Source organism: Danio aesculapii, chromosome 6, assembly GCF_903798145.1.
Source record: "Danio aesculapii chromosome 6, fDanAes4.1, whole genome shotgun sequence".
Taxonomy (NCBI): domain Eukaryota; kingdom Metazoa; phylum Chordata; class Actinopteri; order Cypriniformes; family Danionidae; genus Danio; species Danio aesculapii.
Genome location: NC_079440.1, coordinates 31,988,515 through 31,994,119, shown reverse-complemented (window position 1 = coordinate 31,994,119; position 5,605 = coordinate 31,988,515).

Genomic DNA, 5,605 nt, shown 5'->3' with positions numbered 1-5,605 from the left:
CATTTGACTGACAGTTCTTAAAACCCGCCTCTTTACCGATATTTCACTGGTAAGTGGGTAGTATATGTAAAATATTATCCTATAAGATTTGTGTAGTCATTTACACATGGTATAGTTAAAATAACTCAAAACAGTCACAGTTGGTTCTATTCAGGACAAGAAAAAAAATCGCTATTTTAGATGCCTAACCAGAATCTCGTTCGCACTTGCAAACACGAATTATTTGAACGTCTAATGAAAAATAACGGATAATCTCAGCAAACGAAGAGTTTTATAGACATAAATTTCGACGTTTTGACAGGCAGTGGAATTAAAACACTGCACGATGCGGGGAAAATGTAATGGTGTACCTCTTTACCTCACCAACATGGCCGATTGAAATTCCATATGGCGTCTTAAAGTCTTCTTATTGGCTGATTGGGCCGAACGAACACAGACTTGACGCTTTGCGAGCGATGATTGGATAAAGCCAACATCAATCAACTGAAGTATCGCTTTTAAGGTGCTAAAGAAAACATGGAACTGGAGCATTGTCTTTTCTCTTTCGTTTCTCCCTTTCCATGTCAAGGACAGATAAAAGGTGTTAGCAAACACACGTTCAGGACTGGAGTTTCGCAAGGGTAATTACTAACATGTTACTTATTGTCACATTTGTCATCATTTAGCTGACGCATTTATATAAAGTGACGTGCAAATGAGAAATACCCCAAGCTATTTATCCCACTTACAAAATAGTTGTAGTACCGCAATGCCATGTTTATAGAGAGCTGTAGTGTAGTAGCTACAAACGTTACAGAAGTAAAAAAAAAATAAAAATAGTTATTTGCACAATACAGTATTTAAAGAGGCAATCTTTAAAATAAGATTTAAAAATGCAACCTTGTCATCTAATCACATTATTAACTTACTTTATTACTATCCCTATTAACTTTAGGTATTCTTATCAGTATTCCGAATGCTGTGTCATTTAGCAGACACTTTTCATTTGCTAAAGTTATTGCATATATGGATCAAACTGAGATTTAGTGCCTGGCTCAAGGGCAAAATGAGTAAAATCTCACTACACACCACTTCCTGGGTCACACTGTTTTAAATTAAACCTGCAACCTTTGCGTTAGCAGCATACACTTCTGACCATCCAGACACATCCAATTGTCTCTGTCTCATGCAATTATAATCCATCATTACAGAAAACACAACTGTTACATATCAACTACTCGTTCAGTGATGGAGTGAATAAATGTTTGATGGTATCAAATTAAAATACAGTACATTCATCAATCAGTTCTAGGCAATCTGGAATGATTCTGCACAAGTTATAGGCCATTTCTTTGGACAAAAAGACACTTTTTCATAAAGTTATTTAAAGAAAAATAAGCAAATCAGTTTATTATAAATAAGATTTACAATTATAAAACTACAGAATTTTCAGAAATAACTTTGTGCTAATGACACAAAAAAAAAAAAATAAAGCAAATGCAAAACTGTTTACTATATGAAATCCAGTATATTTAAAGACATTTGCATCTGTCAAAAGTCTCATCAATGTGAAGATCCCCAAAATCTTTGTGACACCCCCTGGAGCGCTGAAACAATCCTCCACTCCATCTCACTCCATCTCTCTCTCTAGCAGATCCTTCTCCTCCATTACCTCTGCTATAAAGCTACTCCTACAACAAACTGTGAGAGGGATTGCTCAGTGATCTCTGGCATCTAAATGGAGTCTTTTCCTGTCTGCAACAATAATAACCAATCTGGAAATCCCCCTGCTTTGCTGCCGTCTGGTATGGTTGGTCACGTGATGTTACGCAGTCCCAGGGGCTCAGAGCCCTATTGCCCTGGTCTCTTGGATGGTCCTGTTTACTTACACCATCTTATTGCTGCTGAGAATTCACAAATAGCCCCGGGACTAAAATATGGTCATCCACTGTTCATTACTGCCCAGGTCATCTAGTAGCACAAAATATCAAGGAAGAGTAATTGGATTAATTTAGTATATTATCATTTTAGATTTTCTAAAGATATTCTTGGTCTTCTATAACACACACATGCACAAACACACAGATATATGTGCTATGCACTTGTATACTTTCTAGTTTATGAACTCTATGTGAACTGTGTATATACACTCACTGGCCACTTTATTAGGCACACCTGTCCAACTGCTTGTTAATGCAAAATTCTAATCAGCCAATCACATGGCAGCACCTTAATGCATTTAGGCATGTAGACATAGTCAAGACGATCTGCTGCAGTTCAAACCAAGCATCAGAATGGGGACGAAAGGTGATTGAAGTGACTTTGAACGCGGCTTGGTTGTTGGTGCCAGATGGGCTTGTCTGAGTATTTCAGAAACTGCTGATCTACTGGGATTTTCACGCGCAACCATCTCTAGGGTTTACAGCGAATGGTCTGAAAGAAAATATCCAGTGAGCGGCAGTTCTGTGGGCGCAAATTCCTTGTTGATACCAGAGGTCAGAGGAGAATGGCAATACTGGTTTGATCTGATAGAAAGGCAACAGTAGCTACATTTCCATCCACGTATTTTTATGCGCATTTTGGAGATGCACATAAAAAATGGTTGATGGAAACGCCAAGAAGCGCATGAATTTGAAAATGCGCATAAAAAACATGTGCATATATGAGTAGGATAAACTGTTTATTTGATCAGAAAAGACGCGCATAAACGGTGATGGAAACACTTTTACCGTACAAATTCCAGTATGTGCATTAAAAAAATGTCATGTGATTTTAATGATAAAAATGTGTGCGAATGGACAAACCAGCAGGCTGAGCAGATTGTAAAACATCTGAAATGTTGTTTTGGTCATTCTAAAATTCCGTAACCATTTCAGTATTTTTGTTATTATATTATTGATGACCTCCAGAAACAAGAACGTCTGTGCTCTGCGTCTTGCGCCTTCCAACTCTCCACACCAAATGCGTTGATTGCGTGTCAGGATTGCCCTCTGAGGCACAAGTTCTTTATTAAATAAGGAAAAGATTCAGGCAGCTTCTCCTACCGCAGCAAATTCCATTTTTACTGTTGATATTTGGCACCCGTTAGATGGAAATGCTGCTTTAGTTTCACATCTTTTATGCGATAATCCAGTTTTGTGCATGAAGTTAATTCACAGTTTTGGATGGAAACATAGCTAGTAACTCAAATAACCACTTGTTACAACCGGGGTGTGCAAAAAAAGCATCTCTGAACGCACAACACGTTCAACCTTGAGGCAGATGGGCTACAGCAGCAGAAGACCGGGTGCCACTCCTGTCAGCTAAGAACAGGAAACTGATGCTACAATTCATAGGATAATGTGCCATGTCATAAAGTGCGAATCATCTCAGACTGGTTTCCTAAACATGACAATGAGTTCACTGTACTCAAATGGCCTCCACAGTCACCAGATCTCAAGGTAATAGAGCACCTTTGAGATGTGGTGGAACGGGAGATTTGCATCATGGATGTGCGGCCGACAAATCTGCAGCAACTGCCTGATGCTATCATGTCAATATGGACCAAAATCTCTGAGGAATATTTCCAATACCTTGTTGGATTTATGCCACAAAGGATTAAGGCAGTTTTGAAGGCAAAAGGGGGTCCAACCCGGTACTAGTAAGGTGTACCTCATAAAGTGTATTTTATATTCTTTAATTGTCTTTGTTATTTTTAGATGTTTAATGTTGTGCTTTGAAGAATCATGATTCAGGAAAATAACTAAATTTTAGTAGTTTTCAGAAATCTTGTTTTTACATTGGGCATTGAGGAGTTTATTTAACTCAGTTTATAAAACAAGTAACAATGATGGTTGTGTTTTCAAATAGGATTATCTTCATATATTTCAAAATTATCTTCAAATAATGACAGAATTTTCATTAGAGTGTGAAGCACCTTTTTACACTAGCATGCGGACTTAGTGTGCATATTTTTTACTATCATATTGAATGTTTGTTAATTTTTATAAAGCACATATTAATGCTTTATTTTAGATCCTTTAAACCTAACCCATAGTAACCCATACTAACTATTAATAGGCAGTGAGATATGTGACATGAATATGTGAATATCTGTTACCAAATCTTATGTTTTACAAAAAACAACTGATTTTTACAGCTAATAATTGATATAATTTGTTTAAAATAAAAGCAATCTGTCAAGTAACCATCTAACTCAGCTGTACACAAAGGTAAGAAGTATTTAATTTATTTGTCTACTGATTGTTTGTCCATCTACACATTTCAATCTTGTTCAGAAGAATAAAAAAGCCACATCAGCAAAAAACATGTTGGTCAAGTGTAATGTTACACTATTAACATAATCCGCACACAATGCGAGCGTCTGTTCACTCCAGTAACAGCAGCACAACATTATTTCCATATCTTAAATAAATACTGTTTAGTAAAATGGGATCTTTGAATAATTACAAAAGCCTCCTCCAACCCTTGTGCACTGCAGAGCTTTTTAAAGGAAGAGTTCATACAGTACATGATCTGGGATTCTTCCCTTTTTTTCTCATCCTCCAATTTCCTAATGTAGTAGGGGCAGGAGTGCAGACGCCCTGCCTCCAGCATTTCCCCCTCTCCCATTTTTCATTTTTATTTAAATATAGGCTTCACTCGTCCTGCAGCAGCTGGTCTCACAGTTTTCCCACAGCTGGGATAAAGTACGTGGCCAGTGCTTTAATTCAGAGATGCCACACACTAGGTGTTCATGCGCTCTACTCTTCTTTTCCTCTCTTCTTTCATTATCAAATCTGATATTGGCCATTAAATTAGAATTAAAATTTTTTTGCAAACATTTGGAAAGACGACCAAAATTACTCCAGGTCTTTGGCTAGCTATAAGCATCAGGAAAGCACTGATTAGGAATTCTGTCTGCAGTCGATGGGGCAGAAATCAATGCAACTGATGCATGCAGCATGTGACCCCATGACCCTGAGCTCTGTGCTGTGTCTCTTTGCATTTTAGGTGTAATTGAGCGTGTTAAAGGCTTATTCCACCAGTTTATTCATGGCTATTCATCACCTGCCTAATGTACGCTGTGACTGAATCTTGATTATTCTTAAAGTAATTGTATTGTGAATCTAAAATTATAAAAATTGTTTTAGTAAGCACCTTGCATGACACTCTCAACCCATATAGTACGAGAAAGTTGAAATCCATTGCCTTCAACCCCTCAAAGTTTTTTTTTACAAAGAGTGAAACTAAAAATGTTTTATGAAGATGAATTAACCTCCTAAACTTTGCGTACCCGGTACCATGACATCATTTACTTCTGCATTCTTTCAATTTTAAAGGTCCATACTGGCCCAATACCCCCATAAGTGGTTCCGTTCTATCATCAGTTGAAATAGAATAACTTTGGCATAGATTATGACAGAGACATTTTTCTTTTTTTCCTATGATTACTGACATATGCAGGAACCACTAAAATTAATTACAGCAACCTAGACCACACAGAACCTAAAAGATACACTTTCAACTTTGAGTTTACAAATAAAAGCGCCTCTTATTTGCAGGGGTTTATTATAACACAGGCAACATATGCAATTATTTTAATAACTTTGAACAGTTTTTTTGTGAAAATTCAAACGGTTTTCTT